This window comes from Lycium barbarum, chromosome 4 (assembly GCF_019175385.1).
Source record: "Lycium barbarum isolate Lr01 chromosome 4, ASM1917538v2, whole genome shotgun sequence".
Taxonomy (NCBI): domain Eukaryota; kingdom Viridiplantae; phylum Streptophyta; class Magnoliopsida; order Solanales; family Solanaceae; genus Lycium; species Lycium barbarum.
In genome coordinates this window covers 144,880,229-144,894,417 of record NC_083340.1, presented here as the reverse complement: position 1 = coordinate 144,894,417, position 14,189 = coordinate 144,880,229, and the positions used below count along the sequence as shown (strand labels likewise).

Genomic DNA, 14,189 nt, shown 5'->3' with positions numbered 1-14,189 from the left:
TCATCATCATCAATATATCGGTATATCACACATAGGCAATACACATATGGAAGAGGGGAATTTTCCAAATATGCACACACAGTGACACAAAACAAGTGGGGGGAAATCATTTTCATTTTTTATAAAGAGAGACTGACGAACGGAGCTAAGAAAAAAAAGGGATCCAATATTAAATTATAAACCAAACGTAACAATGGAAAACCATAGGTAAACCACCTTAATCCAACCATAGGCTCATTATCAAAGCTTCAGTTATCGTCGAGTTCGAAGCTGTTTAGCCGAGCAGTATCTTGGTTATGGTTTAAGATTAACTTGATTTAATTATTTGGATGACGGGATTCTGTGGACTCGCTCATGGGAATAATTGGTTCGTTAGTTTGTATCTTTAAGATAAAGATTAGGTATTGAATCGCTTGTAATAGTTGGAAGTTAGGGGTGTTAATCTAAAAAAAGGGGGAACTAATTTGGGTCTTAATAATAAAGTTTGGGCTTGAATTTTATTACTTGCTTCGTAAAGTCGGGTTGGGTACGCAAATCTTTAGGCCGTTTAATCGCTTGTGTGTGTGTGTTTTTTTTAACTTGCTTTCCATATTGTATATTCATTCCCGGGTGAGATGCCCCGGAAGAAAATCAATGTAAAAATGGAGGCCGTACGTGGAGAAGACCCCGGGATGTCGGGGATAGCTTAGTATAGTTTAGCATAGGGTAGTATATGTTTATTTTCTCGCATTTTTCTTTTATTTCAAGTTGTAATAATTTAGACTTTATTTTCAAACTTTTCTTGTGCGCATGCTTGTTTGTTGTTTGAGTTTATCCGATTGAGTGTCCGCTTAAGTCAATAAGAGTTAATTAAAGCGACCGTGCTGAAACCACGGGACTCGAGGGATGCCTCACACCTTCCCCTCGGTCAACAGAATTCCTTAACCGGAATTTCTGTCGCTGATCAGTTTTTAGAGTCAAACTTGTTTTAAAAGGGATATTGATTTTACGGTCACTTGGCACATCAAAACTCGATGCCAGGTGACGACTCTTTTTCTTTAAATAAAATCCCTTTTCGAAACACAATTTTCGTCACTTTCTAATTTAAAACCCTTTTGAACTTAACATCATAAATCATTTTTTGTGGAGAAAAAGGGGTGTGACACTACTAAGTTTTTGAATATATAAATTAAACTTTAGCGCATTTTTTTTTTTGGGCTAATTTTCCAACTTCCTTTTTTTTTTTTTTTTTTCCTCTCTTGTGTGTGGTTTCAATAATGGGTTTTTAGGTGGTGAAAACGGTGAAGGTAAAAAATGGAGTGAAAGAAGGTGGTGATATATTTTTTTATTGCTATGGATCCCTCCTCTTTTTTTTCATCCGTGACCATCTTCTAAGAAGATGATGATGGATATTGATAGATTATGTAAATATTAGTTAGAATATTTTGTAATCTCCTATTTTAGGTTAGCTTTGCTTAACATATTATTTGGTAGAATTAGCTCCTTAATTCTAGCCTAACATTACGGTTGTATAGTTTGTATATTAATCAAGTCAAGGAATGAAATGAGGGACGGAAAACATTTCTTTCATGGTATCAGGGTAGGGTTTTCTTCTTCCTTATTCTTCCGTTGCGCCTAGTCCCTCCTTCTTCTTCCTCTTTCCGTCATCTTCACTCTCTAATCAATCAGCCATGTGTCACGCCCCGAACCATGGCCTGGACGTAACACGGCACTCGGTGCCTGACTGCATGTGACCGAGCGAACCACATGGCTTGCTGAACTATCATGAGGCATACATGAGCGGAATTATAATGTGAATGCATGATGAGCCTTTATAAAATATGGTAAGTCATAATACTTAATACAATACTTGTTTAAACATGAGTGAGCCAAAATGGCTATACGACTCCGAATATCTGACATAACATAACTGACTTGTCTAGTCTATGAAACCTCTATCATGAGTCTGACTGGAAAACATACTTACTGGGACAAGGCCCCAGCATACCTTTAGATGCATAATTAATCATAAGATAAAAGTTTACTAAACCCCGAATGAGATGGGGCTCACCAATAAGCTGATACGAATGTTGTCCTACTGAGCAGATGTGTCGTCCTGTATATCAGTACCTGCATCGTGAAATGCAGGCCCCCGGGCAATAAAAAGGGGACGTCAGCACATTGAATGTACTGGTATGTAAAACAACTGAATGAAATAACATGGGACATGAAATAGCATGATAAGAACTGAAACTGAAAAAAACAACCTGGACATGAACATGAGCATGAGCATGAGTACATAAACATGAAATTGAAACTGAAACTGAGTACTGGAACTGAACATAATCATGAGTACTGTAAGCATGAGATAATCTGTAATAGTCTGTAATACCGACATGAACCACCACGGGGAGAAACGTGAAGTCTGATCTCTGCCCGATCAGCTAAGCCATCTCGTACCTTGCCGGGGCACGAGACATGAACATGACATGAATGGATCCAAAATCCCTCAATGGGGAAAATATGAAGGAATCGTCCTATCTGGGCGGAGCGATCCTTATCCTACGTTGGCATACGTAGTTTCAGGCTATCTGAGCCTTCTCAGTATTAATACAACTCCCGAACATGAAAATAATATAGTTGGCTAAGAAGCCCATGACTTTCGTGAATTAACTTGTACTTTTCTTGAAATCATGATTTCACGAAATAACTTGTAAACATGGTTTCATGAAATAGCTTGTAAACATGTTCTTGATTTATGAGTAATACAATAGTTCATAACCATATATTTGTAGTTGACTTGAAAACATGTTTATAACTTGCAAAATAACTCATGCAGTTTCATATGAACATAATGAGAACACATGAGGAAGAATTCATGATTCATGGATTAAGCTAGGATTCCTAATGTCCGTAATGGAAGGTTAGGAATACAATAACGAACATATATACGGGATTCATGTACATACATACATAATTACGGGCTACCAATATGTTGGGTTTAATGCCCTAGGATTTGAACTTCATAAATTTTACGAAACGGATCATGGGGAAGAACGTAGAGGTTCCCACATGTGGATGAAAGTTCTACATACCTTAACTTCCCGCTTTTGAGCGTATCACAATGTCCTTCAATCCCTTCAACTTCAATCTATAGCAATACAAGCCATATGGATTCTATATTAGCAGCAATATCCATGTTTTGTTCATCTAAGCATTTTATCAAACACTTAGTGGGCATGAAGCTCTATAACCCTCATTAATGGTGTTTTCTTCACCCAATCCCCATTCTATTACTCCTAGCTAATTCTACAATCTCAATTAGATGTAATTAACATCATTCTTCATCAACCATATGAATACAACAATCCAACAACTCTAGCATAGTTCATATAATTCTCTTCTTCAAACCCAATTATTATTCTCCCAAGAATTCATCAATTCACAACCATAAATGATTAGGGAGTAGAAACATTACCTTTCAAGAGTAGTCACCACGAAATCAACACCCCCAAGTTCGATCCTTAGCTTAGAATGACGGCAACAACTTGTACTACACTTTATCCTTCACGAGCTTCGGGATTCGGGGCCTTAAACTTGGTTGATTTTCTACTTTCTCTCTCTAATTTCCCTTCTCTCTCACTTCCTCTCTCTAAAATCTGAAGTTGTGGGAAAAAATGGGGCTGCTAGGGTTACATTTCCCTTATATACTAAGGGGAAATGGGTTGACCCAACTTGAAAATGGGTTGGGACCTTTCTGTCTTAAAACATCCATATCTCCATATCCCGATGTCGCCTGTGAACCCACAACCTATGGTTCGAAAGGTATTTCAATTATGTACAACTTTCGTTCTTTGATTTTTCCCAAATTCCCAAGTTATGATAGGGTTATGGCCTCCCGAAGTCAGGTGACCCGAAACGTACATACGGACCAAGATACGGTCACTGTTACAGTCCCGGAACACGAGGTACGGACAGTAACTTGGTACCGTACCTTGGTGAAAATTTTCAGTGAGGTTCTGGAAATTTTCGGGACGTTACGGTCCACTGTTACGGCCCGTAACATGTGTTACGGTCCGTAACGTCACCGTTACGCTGGCAGAATTTCCAGCGAACAGGCTTCAGTAAAATGGGGATAACTCTTTGCATAGATGCCCGTTTGACTCCCGTAAGATACCGTTGGAAATCTATTTCAAAGGGATACAACTTTCATCAAGGAGGTTTTCTCAAATTCCCAACGGATTTGCATGAAATTTGACTGGAAGGCAGACGTATCGAAAACTTAGCCGATTCTATAGGATTTCAAGTGCCTTACTATTAGCCATATTGAGACGATCATATCTCCTTGCTCCGATCTCTGATTGGCTTGGTACTTATATCGTTAGAAAGGTATTTCTACGTACTACAACTTCATTGATAGTACCTTCCAAAATTCCAAACCGATCAAGGAGTTATTGCTGCCCGAACTAGGCCTATCAACCATTTTCGCAAAACGTTCAAACCTTCAATGTTTCCACTAGAACTCTAATAATATGAGCTTAAACTCAGTTCCAAGATGCGGGGTGTTACACCATGCCTGATGAAACACCTACTCCGGTTAAGTCCTCGTTCCACCCGGCCCTCGCGGTCTCGAATATCAAGAATCACATCTCTGTTGTTCTTGAGATGGAGAACTCACAATACCGAACATGGGCCGAGCTTTTCAAGATTCATGCTCGTTCTCACAAGGTCCTTCATCACATCATTCCTCCCCCCACAGGTAAGGAGAAGTCGGCTCCCAAAACTTATGAGGAAGTCGAATTATGGACGACCATTGACGCTGCCATGCTTCAATGGATATATTCGACAATTTCGAATGATCTGTTAAACACCATCATCGAACCAGACGCTACTGCAATGGAAGCTTGGGTCCGCTTGCGTGATATATTCCATGATCATCAAAACTCTCGTGCGGTGACTCTCGAACAAGAATTCACGACGACCCGTATGGAGGATTTTCCCAATGCCTCCGCCTATTGTCAGCGTCTAAAGAGCCTTGCGGATCAATTGAAAAACGTCGGGGCTCTCGTGACGAATAGCTGCCTTGTCCTTCAACTGGTTTGGGGTCTCACTGAAGCATACAAAGGGGTTGGGACACAAATTCTCCATGCTAAGCCTCTCCCCCCATTCATAGAGGCTCGGTCTTCCCTTGTTTTGGAAGAACGTGAACTTGCAGCCATGGTGTCTCACGGGTATGGTTCGGCTATGGTAGCCGCGGTCGACGACGCTGCACTTTAATCTGAAAACACAGGCTCACACCGGGGGAAAAAAAAATTCCCACCGCCACAATTTTAGGAATGGCCGTAAAGGGGGTTCTGGCCACGGCTCAGGCGGCGGTAAAAACAACTCCGGCGGACGCGGTGGTTCAGGCTGTAGCAGCGGTGGTGCACAGCCAGCGGGCTCCTCTTCGCAGCAGTGGCATGCCGGACAACTTGGTCACTGATAGTGGGTACCGCAGACTTAATGGGTTGCTGCTCCTCCCCCATGTCCTTACCCAACCACTTCTTGGGCTCGTCCCCCAACTGGCCCAACAAGGCAGCAAGGTATATTGGGCCCTCCTCCAGCCCAACAGCTATACACAGCAGCAGTAGCACCTCATGGGTCGTATGTTCCAACCGACATCGAGTCCGCAATGCACACCATGACCTTGAACTCGCCCGATCAAAATTGGTACATGGATACCGGGGCCACTTCTCATATGACATCCTCGAACGGTAATCTCTCGTTTTATTTTAATTTGAGCAATCAAAATAATGGTATTGTTGTGGGAAATGGTCATTCGATTCCAATTCGTGGTTGTGGTCATACTAGTTTGCCTCCCCCAACCCCCCAACCCCCCCTTTTATCCTTACGGAATGCCTTACATGCTCCTAAACTCATTAAAAATTTAATTTCAGTGCGGAAGTTTACTACTGATAATTCTGTGACTGTTGAATTTGATCCATATGGGTTTTCTGTGAAGGATTTTCAGACAGGGATGGCACTAATGAGGTGTGATAGTCGGGGAGATCTTTATATAATCACCACCATCAAATATCCAACCACCACTCCATCAACCTTTGCGGCTTTGTCCTCTCTCTTTTGGCATGATCGTTTGGGTCATCCGGGAAATTCTATTTTGGATTGTCTTAGGCTCAATAAAAGCATTGAATGTAATAAATCTAGTCATTCTTGTTACATCCCGTATTTTCATGTGTAGGAAAGCATGTGAGTAAAATGATATTAGTAACGAAAACGAGGTTATCCTCCCAAGCTTATGGGTGGTTGTAGTGATGGTACAAATGTGTTATAAATATTTGAAGTTAAACAAATCTAAGAAAATAAGCTTTGTCGAGGTTCGAAATTTATTTGATGAAATACGGTCCAAGCTATAATATCCCATATTTTTGGACTAGAAAAATTTAATCGTCCAATATGAGCAAAATTATTCGAGCCCGGAGAACTCGATCATATTCAAGGATAAAAATTGAGTGCTCGGTGTACAAAGAGTTTGAGGTCCCAAAATAATTTAGGACTTAAAAAGTGTGAGGACGGTGACTGAGAATAATATTTGGTGTATGTGTAAAGAGGATATGAACTAGAGTTCTACCTCATGGTTATGATAATGAGTATACGAAGTGTGTTAAAATTGGTTCATGTTCAAGTGAATTGAGATTAATAAATTAATTATGTGTATAATTAATTAAGTGGGGACGTATAGTGAAACTAAATATATTGATTAGTGGATAAATTTTAAGGGACATACCCTTGTGAATAAAGGACATGTGGAAGCAAGACCATATAATTAGTAGACTTTAGTGGGCCTAGCCATAAGGCACGTGTAAGGGCCAAAGGTCCATCATTTTCTATATTAATGTGTAGAGCTAGTGAATTGTTGATAGCTCACTTGAAAAAAATGAAAGGAAAATACAGAAAAGGGGCGCTGGGAACAACAATGGAGGCAGCAACGAGATATTTTCAGTTTGAAAAAAAAAAAATACCAAGCCATACATAGATGCAATTTCACGGAGGTAGCACCTAAATGAAACAAATTTTCGTTCCTTGTGATTACACGTAGCCAACACACTGTGTTTACAGCAGCATGATCAAGAAATTCATGAGATCAATTTTAATTCTTTCTTTTTAATTATTTTTCTCGGGAATAATATTCGGGTTTGTTCACCGGTTGGATCTCGTTATTCCATTTTATCGCGTTGTTGGATCCGGGCTTTCTTGGAAGTGAAGTAAGGCAGAAGAAAATTATTTCTTGGCACATGAGGTAATAATCCTCTCTTCTAGACATATTTGAGCTATCCGAATCGTATCTACGTTGCTAGATGAAAGAATTACGAAAATTGTATTGGAAATCGGATAAATTGATATTGTTGTTGGTATGGTGATTGATATTTTGGCTAAGTTGGAATCACGAGGATTATTATGTTTTTAGGGAAGATGTTGCCCGAATATCGTTAGATTTCTAAGTAATTAAGGGTTGGTTTGAAAGAGTATCCTAATTTAATTATTAGCATATTTGGTATTATTTGTAGATTGGTGAAGTCCAAGACCTAAGTTATGGTTAACTTGAGAAGCGACAAGGTATGTAAAGCTCAACCCTTCTTTCTTTTGGCATGCCTTAGTTTTCAATAGGCTATATCACGAGCCTAGAGGAAATTCTAAATTCGAAATCCGAGCATGTTATGATCCTTATATATATATTCCTTGGCACTCTTATGTATGATTTGATGAAATATGAATCATTATGTCTTTGAAATAATCGCTTTCCGAACTTTGCATAAAAAGGTTTCACTTTAAAGAACTTTGTAATTTCTGAACGTCATATCTTTCACAGAAAGGCTCGGATTGCTTCAATATTTTTGTAGAAGTTTATATGGCATATAATGAGTATGTTTTCCATAGGCGGACCCGACTCGGGTCAATACCCGTCCGTGGATCCCGCGACTTTCCTTTATGTAATTCGGACGACTTTTGAAAGAATTGGGTATGATTATCATTTCGAATTTCAAGTATGGTCATTTACTTATATTTGAGTCTATGATAATGATTTTATGCATATGGTTACTCATGACTCTGCTCGTGCGTTCTGTTATATCTTTCGCCGGTTCTGTTATCGTGCGCACTTTGATATACTCCGGATTTATGCTGTGTTTATGGTTCACCGAGCTACTCGCAAAAGAGGGTCGGGTTCCACATATATTTGGTGTTATGCTGTGTATGGCGTTATGTTGTGATGTGATATGTGACGGGGATACGGAGATTTGAAACATTCTGGTGTTATGCTGTGTTATGGCGCCATCGACGGGCGGGCGACCATATTCTTCTGTACCCTACGCATGACTTATGTTTTAAAGTAAACATTTTGATATGTTGGATTTATACTTATGTTCTGTACTACTATTTCGTTTATGCTTCATATTTGTTTCTGTATTTTCTGCTTTGCATACTCAGTACATATTTCGTACTGACCCCCTTTCTTCGGGGGGCTGCGTTTCATGCCCGCAGGTACAGACGCACAGTTTGGTGATCCACCAGTTTAGGACACCCTCTTCTGCTGTTTGGAGTGCTCCTCTTATTCCGGAGCCTACATTTTGGTATATATACTTGTTTGATGCACATGTATATATATTTGTTCAGGGGTACGGCGGGGCCCTATCCCGCCATATGATCCGTTTGGTCTGCTTAGAGGTCTGTAGACGTATTTGTGGGTGTGTGTGCCTACTTCTGTTCAGATGTGTTTGTATGATCCTATTCGCTATGGCAGCCTTGTCGGCGTGCATTTTGTATATGTTTTGGGGCCGTTGTGCCATTTGTTAGCCTTGTCGGCTTTTGATACATTTGATAGCCTTGCCGGCTTTTCGATATAAGTATATGTATATGTTTGCGCTGAATTGTGTCTGATACAGTTTGACATAGTTTGAGACGGCATATAGTGTTTATGGCCGTATATGCTATTTGGATGTGATCAGATATGGATAGGTATGTCAGGGTGCCCAAGTAGGGCTCCAGTCACGGCCTACGGGGTTGGGTCGTGACAGAAGTGGTATCAGAGCGGTTCGTCCTCGGAATGTCTACAGACCGTGTCTAGTAGAGTCTTGTTTATCGGTGTGTTGTGCACCACATCTATAAACAGGAGGCTACAGGACATTTAGGGTGTTACCTTTCTTTGGATCTTAGATCGTGCGATAGAGCCAGCCGTAGGAAATGAATTCCTTTCTACAATCCTTTGATTTCAGCCAAACAACGGCATCGACAGAAGACAATGACTGATGATATTGGAAGCTACACTGTACTCAGGTAAGCAATGGTATGAAAGATGTATGTCGGGGAAGTTATTTGAGGTATGATTGAAATATAAAGTTGAAGATTGAACAGAAAAGTAAACAGGAAAGTGCCTCCGATGCCGTTTGAGTTAGGCATGTGAGGTAAGTTTCGACATTTTCATACTTTTATTTGAAATTGTTAGCCCTGTGTGGCTATGATGCGATATGATATGATATATATATATACGTATATGTGTTGGCCCTGTGAGGCATGGTTGGTATTTCCTGCGTGCAGGTTCTAGGATAATAAGAAGTATAGAGGAAACTCTGCCCAAATTTTCCCAGAAAGAGGAAAAAAGAAAAGAGATGAGACCTAAGCTCATAATATGTTTGGAAGGTTGATACCGACAAGGTAAGTGTATTATGTTGGACTAAAGCTTTAAGAAATACCCCCACGTCAAGTATAAGAGGCATCATTCTTATTTGGGAGACCTTGTCTTGAAGAAGCGTATATGAGCAGCGAATTCGCAATTCATTTAAACGGACCAGAATACGTTCCAACCTTATTTAGATTTAGAAAAAGCCTATGTTGAAGGGCAAAAACATCCGGTAATTAAGTTTCACCTTATTGGAAGAATACAAAGCGTACAACAAGCAGTTGGGAATTAAATTATTCGCTTACGACTTAAGAATAAATATGGAGGTAAACTATGTGAATCAAGCACTAGAAGTCTTGTGGTGCTTGTCGGATTCTAGTTTTTCTTCTGGTGGTGGTTAGAGAATGCTTCATGGTGACATTTTTATTAGTTTTAATCAACTAATTGGAGATGGAATTGTGAAAGACCGAACCAAAGGAAGATGAGCAACAAGACAGAACAAATACCAGAAATGACTGGTGTGATAAGAATAAAAAGAGATAAACAGAATATGATTTGAAAATGAGAAAGGGCTTATGTAGAAGTTGTGTTTTCTGAAAGATACGGGAATAGCATGAGATTCCTCGTGCACAATAATATCACTCGGACTCTCCTTGCTCAAGCTTCTCTTCCCCCTTCGTTTTGGCATCACGCCTTACAAATGGCCACATATCTTCTTAATATTTTACCAAGCAAATTATTGGGTCATGTTTCTCCTCTTCAAGTGCTATACCAAAGAAAGCCATCTTACTCTCATCTTCGGGTTTTTGGGTGTTTATGCTATCCCCTCTTTCCTTCTACGACTATCCACAAATTGTAAGCCCGGTCTACACCGTGTGTATTTTTGGGGTATCCTACGAATCATAGAGGGTATAAATGTTATGATTTATCGTCCAACAAAATAATTATTTCTCGTCACGTAATTTTTTATGAGAATGTTTTCCCATTTTCCAGTTTACATTCTCCCACTTCAACTACTTATGATTTTTTAGATGATGGGATTTCCCCATTTTGGATGCATCATATGGCTACTGATCTGGATGATCAGCCCAGTCCACCCCACGCTGCACCCGTGGCCCAGCCAAATACCCCCCTCCCACCGTGGATCTTTCTGCCAACTCCCCTCAATTGGCAGCGCATGGGCCAGCCCACTCCCCTGCAGCCCAACCCCCTCCGTTGATAACTCCACAAACAAACCCATCTTCCCCTCTCACCTCTGCCTTGGGCCAACAGCCATCTGGTCCGTCTCCCACACCCACACAAACATCGCCCCAGCTGCCCCAATCTACCAATCAGCCTCGAATGGTGACCCGGAGTCAACATGGTATTTTTAAGCCAAAACGTACGTTTAACTTGAATACCACGGTTACGAAATCCCCTCTCCCTCATAACCCTATGACCGCCCTTCGTGACCCGAATTGAAAAATGGCTATGGATGATGAATTTGATGCTCTTATTAAAAATAAGACGTGGGAGTTGGTGCCCCGTCCACCTAATGTGAATGTTATTCGTTCTATGTGAATTTTTACTCATAAAGAAAAGTCTAATGGTGATTTTGAGAGGCATAAAACCCGTTTTGTAGGTGATGGAAAGGCTCAACAGGTTGGCATTGATTGTGGTGAGACCTTTAGTCCGGTGGTCAAGCCGGCTAAGATCCGTACCGTTCTCAGCCTTTCATTATCAAAGAAGTGGCCTATTCATCAGCTAGATGTCAAGAATGCTTTCTTACACGGTGAGCTCAAGGAAACAGTGTATATGCATCAACCTATGGGTTTCAGAGATCCCACTCATCCGGATTATGTATGTTTAATCCGTAAGTCTTTATATGGACTTAAGCAGGCCCGAGGGCATGGTAAAAGAGTTTTGCAGATTATGTCTCTTCTCTTAGCTTTTCAAACAGCAGATCTGATAATTCTTTGTTCATCTACAAAAAGGGGTCCGATATGGCATACATTTTACTTTATGTTGATGATATTATTCTTACTGCTTCCTCAGATTCTCTCCGATGCTCCATTATGGCTCTACTTGCCTCGGAATTTGCTATGAAGGATCTGGGTCCTTTGAATTATTTCCTTGGCATTGATGTCACTCGCCATAAGGATGGCATGTTTCTTTCGTAACGTAAGTATGCCGAAGAAATCATTGATCGAGTTGGGATGTCTTCTTGTAAGGCTACTTCTACTCCGGTTGATACTAAATCGAAGGTGAGCAGCACATCGGGTGCTCCATATGATGACCCGACTCACTATCGCAGTCTCGCAGGTGCACTTCAGTATCTTACTTTCATGAGGCCGGATATTTCTTATTCCATTCAACAGGTATGCTTACACATGCATGCTCTGCGAGATGATCATATGCATGCTCTTAAGCGCATCATCCGTTACATTCAGGGTACACTTGATTATGGTTTGCATCTTTATCCATCCTCAGTTACTGACCTCATTTCCTACACTGATGCAGATTGGGGGGGCTGCCCTGACACACGTCGGTCGACGTCTGGTTATTGTGTCTTTCTTGGAGATAATTTGATATCTTGGTCTTCGAAACGCCAACCTACCCTCTCTTGTTCGAGTGCTGAGGCGGAGTATGGAGGGTTGCTAATGTTGTCTCCGAGTCATGCTGGATTCGAAATCTTCTGTTGGAATTACATTGTCCTATTCATAAGGCTACTATGGTATATTGTGACAATGTAAGTGCCATTTATCTTTCAGGAAATCTAGTGCAACATCAGCGCACCAAGCACATTGAAATGGACATCCACTTTGTTCGTGAGAAGGTTGCGCGAGGACAGGTTCGTGTCCTTCATGTTCCATCCCGTTATCAGATTGCCGATATTTTCACCAAAGGACTACCACAAGTCTTATTTAAAGATTTCGGGACAGTCTCAGCATTCGTTAACCTCCCGTTTCAACTGCGGGGGTGTGATAGATTATGTAAATATTAGTTAGAATATTTTGTAATCTCCTATTTTAGGTTAGCTTTGCTTAACATATTATTTGGTAGAATTAGCTCCTTAATTCTAGCCTATCATTACGGTTGTAAAGTTTGTATATTAACCAAGTCAAGCAATGAAATGAGGGACGGAAAACATTTCTTTCAGATTTTTTTTTTGTTTTCTATTGTGTGGTCCACATCCCCCAAAATATAAAGATAAAATTTCCCCCTTTTTTCTCTCTCTCTCAAAAAAAAAGTGACCTCCTTTTTTTAATATCCATCCCTTCTATTTGTAGGCAAGCTAATTTAGAATTTTATGGACAAAAATAGGTCATGTGGCCATAGTTTTTCCCCCCAAAATTTTTATTCAAATTTTCAAAAATCATCCAACTAAGCATTTAGAATTCTATAGACAAAAATAGGCCACTTGGCCATACTTTGCTCCCGAAAAAGACCTTATCCAAATAGTACCAACAAAGGTACAAATGGATAAAATTTCATCCTTATTTTTTATAAAAATGTAGCATAGTTTTTATACAGTTTTAGGTTAATTAGTCTAATACGCCCCTCGTAAAATAATATTTCGACAAAATAAAAATCAAAATACGTTGTTTTAAAACACGAGCTTCAAAACGAGCCCAATATTAATATACTTTCGAGTAATATTTAAAAATATGAAAAATGTAGTAAAAAATGAGCCGTAATTCATACGTCGTTTTAATTAATAATTTTTCCGAGTTAGACGGAGCAGGATATGTATCTTCTTTTCAAATCATGTTTGTGAAAGTAATTAACTCGTAATTTCTTATAATCGTTAATTTTTATGAAATGATAATTATACGTCAACTTTTGCAATTTTCTCGGAATTTTTAAATTTTAAATTTTTTTTAAGGGCATTCTTACTCCCTCTTGGACTCGAAAAATTTAAAAATTAAAATATGTGTTTCATGAGGTGAAAATTAGGTATCAACAATAAATAGTTAGTTATCCTTACCTTGTGGGTGTAGAGAAAAATATAGATTTCTTGAAAAAGTGAGGATAAAAGAGATTTTTATTTAGTTGAAAAAATGTATTCTTATGGTAAAGTTTTGGACTCTTCAACTAGTCTTTATCTCAAGATGCAATACTTCTTAGTTCTTACTTTATAAAAGGGTTTCACCTCAAAAAGCTTGAAATAGTCATTTACAGTAGTTTTGGATTAATTAATTCATCACACTCATACATGAATTTCATATATTAAAATCCTGCAATTCATGATTTTGACTAGATTATTTTCAGGGTCCGTAAATCTTAGAATATACAATATCATGTAAACTTTACATATTTATCTGTAACTATACACGATATAGAGATATAAATATGATACCATTGTTAAGGTGACTTTAAAGCAAACGTACCTTCGATCTTTTCATAATATTTATAAAAGATGGCAAAGTCTCGTGCTGATAACGTGTTATAAAAATTTATAATTGCAAATAAATAAAAGAAGCAAACCAATAACTTTGTTGAGAGGAGGGAGAGATTGTATTATCACTTTTCTTGATGTTACAAATGAGAAGGCAAA

At 39.3% G+C, this 14,189-nt stretch overlaps 2 long non-coding RNA genes across 2 annotated transcripts; one reads left to right on the top strand and one right to left on the bottom strand.

The window, feature by feature from the left end:
* Positions 1–1,756: 1,756 nt before the first annotated feature.
* LOC132638786 (uncharacterized) lies at positions 1,757–3,632 on the bottom strand. The gene is made up of 3 exons (XR_009581886.1): positions 3,458–3,632; positions 3,075–3,130; positions 1,757–2,109 (listed from the first exon to the last, which is right to left on the bottom strand). It is a non-coding gene; the product is annotated as an uncharacterized LOC132638786 (long non-coding RNA).
* A 3,282-nt stretch (positions 3,633–6,914) lies between these two features.
* On the top strand, positions 6,915–8,828 carry LOC132638784 (uncharacterized). The gene is made up of 3 exons (XR_009581885.1): positions 6,915–7,276; positions 7,545–7,593; positions 8,518–8,828. It is a non-coding gene; the product is annotated as an uncharacterized LOC132638784 (long non-coding RNA).
* The last annotated feature ends 5,361 nt before the right edge of the window (positions 8,829–14,189 follow it).